Raw genomic sequence first — 7033 nt, forward strand, 5'->3', positions numbered from 1 at the left:
GCCCCTCCCGCGCTCAGCAAGGCTAACACACTGAGCCTTGCACTCTAACGGCGGTAGCCACGTTCCCAGCTTACTCTGGGCCCAGTCCCAGCCCAAGCACTCACTTGCACTGTCTCATTTAACTCTCACAAGCAGAGGGTTACAAGCCCTGCCCCAGAGAAGAGGAAACGGGCTCAGGGAATGAAAGTCCCTCCCAAGGGTCACACAGCTCAGACGGTGTAGAGTGGGACTGTAACCAGGACTGTTGGCTAACGGTGATAACAGAACAAACAACACTATAATGGCGGGCAGCCACCAGAAGCTTGGGGAGACAGCTCTTCTCACAGCCTCTCGAAGGAACCAACACTACTGACACCTTGATCTCAGACTTCTGGCCTCCAGAACTGAGAGAGAACACTCGTGGCTGTTTGAAGCCACCAAAGATGTGATGCTTTGCTGTGGTGACCCTCGGAATCTCACACACTCCGCTGACACACAGCGGGTCCCAGGCTCAGCCTGTTGGTGTTAGGACCGCATTTGATCCTCTCGTCCCCGGGGGCATGACTAGCCACCTTTCCACCACCGTGGAGGCGCAGAAAGCTGCCTGAGTGAGCACTGAGACCCAGCCCCAGCTGCTGCCATCTGACTGGGAAACCTCTCTTCCTGTGTCTCCATCCTGACAACAGGGCCGCTCGGCTGTGGCCGGAAGGCAGTGAGCTCGTGCGTGTGAGTGGAAGGCGACGCCCTCAAGGGTGAGTAAGTCGCGCCAGGCCAAGCAGGAATCCTCCTCCCGGAAGGAAGGAAGGAATAAGGAGGGACCAGGTCAAGGAGAGCAGCAAGGGATCCCCCAGCCTATTCTTTCCCAGGCCCCATGCAGCTGCGAACAGGTCTGCAAGTGACTGGCGTCCTGCATCCCCTCTGGTTTAAGGGGTTTAAGACTCTCTTTGGGAATCACAATGATGAGAACCTCAAGAAATGCTATGGTGGCCTCCCCTCAGAAAAACACACACACCGCACTTTTCATACCACGTCACTGGGTTTTTGGACCACCTGGGCTTGAGGTAGTCCAAGCACTCACCATCCTGGTAGTAAAAGGATCTTCAAGGCCTGCATCTTATTTTTAGCCCAAAATTAAATGTATATAAAGACAGACCTACAGAAACAGATAAATGACTAAATATGGTGAACACGAACACTCACTGAATCTGAGTGGTAAGCACACAGGTGCTCACTGGACCGGTCTAGAGGTGCGCAGACTTTCTGTAAATTGCCAGGAAGTATTTTCAGCTTTGCAGGCCACTCGGTCTCTATCTCAACCACTCAACTGTGTCTCTGCAGCACAAAAACAGCCAAAGACCCAGACAATATGTGGGCATGACTGCATTCCAATAAAACTACACCTGCAAGGCTGCGGGGCAGAATCTGGCCCACACGCTGTAGTCTTCTGGCCCTTGTACTAGTCCTTCGATGTTCTGTACGTTTGAAATTGTCCTCGAGAATGTATCAGAGTAAGTGCTGACTTAGCTGCCTGTTTCTCTGTCACCTCCAAGTTCAATCTGTGTTCTTCTCTCAGCTGGGCTACACGGAAAAGCACACGTGGCCCAGGGCACAGGATGCTGGCAGGGGACAATCACAATGACAGTAACAACAGCTGCTAGCATTTACTGACTGCTTACTATGTGCTTGGCGTGGATAACGAATACATTCACTCCTTAGAACTGTGCTCTGAGGTGGGTGCTGTTACTAGAATCCTCCCTTTCAAAGGTAAGCACGCTGATGTGCAGAGAAGCTGTCACCTGGTGGAAAGGTGCAGAGCCGTGTCCAGAAGCCAGATGCCCTGCCTCTTATTAATCTCAACATCACACTGTCATTTAGGAGAGATGCCCAGGGAACCGGCCCAGGAGAATCAGGCCAACTCTTCCATGGTGGACAGCCCCCTTCCTTCCACTGCCGTCTCTGGAGATTCTGCTTTTGGTTTTAAGAATAGCTGCTGGTTTCTTTGGCATATATGGCACCGTGAACGCTTAAGAAAGGCAGCAAGAGGGCGGGCTTTAGATACACTATCTGGGTTCAAGGCTAAGCTGCTTTTCACATTAGCTGTGGGACCTTGGGCCACTCTTCGTACCTTTTTGAGTCTCAATTTTCTCCTCTGTGAAATGCGGGACTGTAATAATACCTATCCTTTGTACTTTGTGAGTACAAAGCGACATGATACTGGGAGCAGCCTCGCACCAGAGGAAGATGAGTAATGGCAGCTATGGCAACCTTGCTCGGTTGACGGCACCCTGATTTTCGTCCACGTATCAAGGACACGAGCAGCAGCTGGCTAGCTGTCCACCGACATCTCTTTTCCCTTCTCTCACAGTGACAGAGTAATAATTACAAACATTTCCTTGGTATTCACTATGTGCCAGGCAGTGTTCTAGGTGCCAATGTTTTCACTCATTTGATCCTCACAACTGTGAGGTAAACACAGGATCACCCATTTTGGGGCAGAGAAAACAAAACCTCACACAGCTCTCAGGTGGCAAGATTTGAACCCCAGCCACTTGGCTCTGAGCCAATACCATCAATTCGTATTTCTGTTTTCTGGTGTTTTTCAGTTGGGGGGGTGCACTATGAACCCCTTAGCAGGTTTTAAATGATCACAATTTTGAAACAGAGGTGAGCATAAACAGCCCTAGAAGCACCTGCGACAGCTGAAATGAGCTCTGAAGAGTCATGATGACCCCTGGTGACAGTCATAGGTTTTGCTAACACTATTTATAATACGCTATAACATACTAGTATGTATAAATGTAATTCATAATAGAAGTTAAATTTGAGTTAGGGATTGGTGAAAATAAAGATGTTATTTTTCTCATCCAAATTCTTGGACCTGAATGCCAGATGGGCCCCAGGTTAAGAGCTCCTGCACTGGGCTATACTGCCACTCATAACCTCTGGTTTTCACCTGTGACATGAACCCTCGGCAAAGATATTTCTGAATCACCTGTGCATTTGGATATGACCATGAGACTAATGTCTGGCCAGTGGGAATGGTGTGTGTGACTCCTAGAAGTGTCCTTATGGGGAGACGGGGTCATATCCTTCATCCTTACTTCCTGTTTAGAATGGGGCTATGATGGCTGGGGCTTCAGCAGCCATCTTGGGGTCTTGAGATAACCTGAGAATGGGGAGGGCAGGATAGAGGCCAAACAGAGAACAATGTCTAAGAGCCTGGGACCCTAACACCTAGAGTGTCACACCAGCTTGGATTGCCACCAGACTTTTTGACTGTGAGTCAGAAATAAACTTCAAGCTCATTTAAGTCTCACATATTTATAGAATTTTCCTGTTATTTACAGCCAACCTTAATCCCAACTAACCCAGTCAATGACCTAGTTCTGGACACAAAGACATAAGGACAAACTGGCCAAGGAGCTTCCAGGAAAGATTTTCCTCTTTGACAAAAGGGAGGAGGACAAGAACCGGCTCCTTGCCCTAGTCGGCCCCTGCTTTCAGTGTGGTTCCACGAGGACGTAAGACAGCAGCTGATGCAGCAATCTCGTGACCACACGAAGTAGGTCAAAAGAACTGCACGCTCTAACCCAATTCTGTGATATCCTTGAGCTGCTGAACTTGTTACATGAGGCAAAAGTGAACCCTTATTTAAATGACTGTTGGTTGAGTTCTCTGGAACATTCCTGAGAGAGCAGCTATTAAAATCAATAAGAAACCTTTACCGTCCCTTCATCCAGTTGTAGCCATAAGAGTTCACTGTGCACTGTCCCCAAGCATGTCCCCACCAAGACCTACCACACTGGTCATCTATGGTTCCATGGCCACGCTTATCACCATGGGCTGGGGATGCCTGCCTCCCCAGCAGTCCTCAGGCTAGTACATGAGACACAATAAATAATAAATAAAATCTCCCTTCCCACCACTACATCCACATAGAAACACTACTCACTTTTTAAAACCCACGTCACGTTCAAGCCATAGAGCTTCCCTGACATGACCACGTACAGTATGAGCCCACAGGTAGTACACATTCCCTCCACAAGCCGAGTAAAGCCCGAAGGCCCTCCTATGGACTACAAGGCCCAACATGATGTGGTCCCTGTCCACGGATCCACTCTCACTTCCCACGCCCTCCTCTTGCTCCCTGGGTTCCTGTCACAGTGGTTCCCTTGACAGTAACTAAAATGCAAATGTATTGTTAGCCCAGGTCTTCACACTTGCTGACTTGCTGCTTCCTCAGCCTGAGACACCCTTCCCCCCAGACAGCCCAGGGCCCTCTCACTGCATTCACGCCCCTGCTTAATCCTCACCAGTGACTACCCTGGGTAAACCAGCATGCCCCCGTCCCTCTCTATACATCTTAACTCATCACTTCCGACATATGCAGCTGATCCTTGAACATGAGGGTTAGGGGTGCCCACCCTCTCCGCAGTTGAAAACCTGAGTATAACTTATAGTGGTACCTCCGTATCTGACGTTTCCCATCCGTGGATTCAACCAAGTGTAGATCACGTAGCACTGTAGTATCTACTACTGAAAACGACCCACATAAGTGGACCTGCACAGTTCAAATCCGTGTTGTTCAAGGGTCAACTGTTCTTCTTTGTTCACTGTTTATCCTTCCCCACTAGAATGTGGGCTTCACAAGGGCAGGGACTCTGTCTTCTGCACTCTGTGCCCCAAAATCCCAGGAGAGCGCCTGGCAAAGAGTAAGAGTCCAAAAGAATCTGGAGGAATATGCTCCGAACTGTTACTGTTTGGTAGAGCTGGTGGCTGATAATGAGCAGTGTGGAGGGGTCTGCAACATGGGTGCTTTAACAGTGACCCTAAGCCTGGGAAAATGCTCAGTGGGCCACACAAGTGCCTCTTTACCTCCTATCAAGTCCTAAACATCGGGACTTCCCTGGTGGCGCAGTGGTTAAGAATCCGCCTGCCAATGCAAAGGACACGGGTTCGATCCCTGGTCCGGGAAGATCCTACATGCTGCGGAGCAACTAAGCCTGTGTGCCACAACTACTGAGCCTGCGCTCTATCTAGAGGCCACGCGCCTAGAGCCCGTGCTCTGCAACGAGAAGCCAGCGCAATAAAAAGCTCATGCACCGCAACAAAGAGTAGCCCCCGCTGGCCACAACTAGAGAAAGGCTGCACGCAGCAGTGAAGACCCAACAGAGTCAAAAAAAACCAAAAGTCCTAAACATCCTTCCACCTCATTCCACGAAGAATCATGTTTTTAAATGAACATAATGTGTGTGGGTATGTGTGGGTGGATGGGTGTGAAAAGTTCTGCATCACCCAAGAGTGAAATGGGCCCCACAATCTCTCTTTCTGCAGCTTTTTTTTTTCTTTTTTAAAGTAACGAATGAGCCAGTACTCTGGTTTCACCAATCAGCTAAGGGTCTCCAGATAAATCCCAGGCACCTCAAAGCTTGAGTTTCCTCACTGTAAGACGGTTATTACAACAATGCCTGCCTCACAGGATTGCTGGGATAATCAAATAAGGAAGACACAAAGACAGAGCCCGGCACGTAGCAAGCACCCAAGTGTTAACCATTATTCTCACCGTTATTTCTCACGTATTTGTATTTCTTGAGCAGGGTAAAGAAACAGGTAAATTGAAACAGAAAAAGTAATCTCACCACCTCCTTGGAAACTGCAGCACAAACAAATACTTCCCTAGCAGTTTGCCTGGTGTTATGATTATTTATGGATGTGCCTGTTCCCCCTTTTGGAAGGTGACTTGCCTCTGGGATGAAGAAGGGACACGACTATTACCAACTGGTGATTCCTGAACCTAGTACTGGGCTGGGCACATCAAAAAGCAAAAATATAAATATTTTTCAAGTTTTTAAAAACGCAGGTTCCCCAGTGAAGGCATGGCAGAGCCTGAAACTTGAACCCATGTTCTTCACCATCACCCTATACCAACTTCTTTTTAAACTCTCAGAGGGCAGCCTTATTCCTAAGTTCTGCTTCAAATCCCCATGTACTCCTTGAAAAGAAGTCGGAGCCTGTGCTGTCATATTTCTAAGATGAGGACACAGGGGCATGCTGCCATGATGTCTTTGACCATGGTGAATACCTGCTATCTTTACATTTTATCTCACCTAATCCTCACAACAGCCCTGCCAGGTGTGTCTTCCACCCTTTTCCTCATTTAACAAGAAAATCAAGGCCCAGAAGAGTTGAGTAACTCGTAAAGTGGCCAGTCCAGGATCTGAAACCCTGGAATGCGTCCAACCATGGCACTGCCTCCTCTGTGTCTCCTCTGGGCCTACACGCTGTGCCCACAGGGGCCCAGCTCGGTGGTGAAGAGTGCTGCCCTGAAACCCAGTGCCCTTGGCTAAGTCCTAGTTTCAGTATTTACTGGGTGGTGTGACAATGACTGAGTAGCCTTATGTAAAAAATGGGAAGAGGGCTTCCCTGGTGGCGCAGTGGTTGAGAATCTGCCTGCTAATGCAGGGGACACGCGTTCGAGCCCTGGTCTGGGAAGATCCCACATGCCGCGGAGCAACTGGGCCCGTGAGCCACAATTACTGAGCCTGCGCATCTGGAGCCTGTGGTCCGCAACAAGAGAGGCTGCGATAGTGAGAGGCCCGTGCACCGCGATGAAGAGTGGCCCCCGCTTGCCACAACTAGAGAAAGCCCTCGCACAGAAATGAAGACCCAACACAGCCAAAATTAAATAAATAAGCCAAGCATTTCAAGCCCTTTTAAAAAAAAAAAAAAAAAGAGAGAAGAATTTCAGAATGAAGATTCATAGCCACATTCAGAATCTGATTTAAACAAGCTAACTGTAAAAGAACATTTCTGGAATCAGAGAAATCTGGTTATGAACCGACTACTAGATGATACCAAAGAATCACTGTAAAAACTTTGTTAGCTAACCACCACGGCACTGTGGTTATTAAATGTCTGTTGTTTTATAGGTGCATAACGAAATACGTAGGAGAAAATATCTGGGGCCTGGGATTTATTTTTAAAATTCTCAGCTAAAAAAAAAGGGGGGGGATGGGCTTCCCTGGTGGCGCAGTGGTTGAGAGTCCGCCTGCCG

The 7033-nt window shown here is 48.6% G+C and overlaps 1 protein-coding gene across 1 annotated transcript in view; it reads right to left on the reverse strand.

Annotated features, from left to right (window-relative positions):
• The window catches only part of PPP2R1A (protein phosphatase 2 scaffold subunit Aalpha), a 32237-nt gene that overhangs the window by 20729 nt on the left and 4475 nt on the right, over positions 1-7033 (reverse strand). The gene's annotated exons all lie outside the window — the stretch shown is intronic.

This window comes from Neophocaena asiaeorientalis, unplaced genomic scaffold, assembly GCF_003031525.2.
Source record: "Neophocaena asiaeorientalis asiaeorientalis breed wild unplaced genomic scaffold, Neophocaena_asiaeorientalis_V1.1 scaffold629, whole genome shotgun sequence".
Lineage (NCBI taxonomy): Eukaryota > Metazoa > Chordata > Mammalia > Artiodactyla > Phocoenidae > Neophocaena > Neophocaena asiaeorientalis.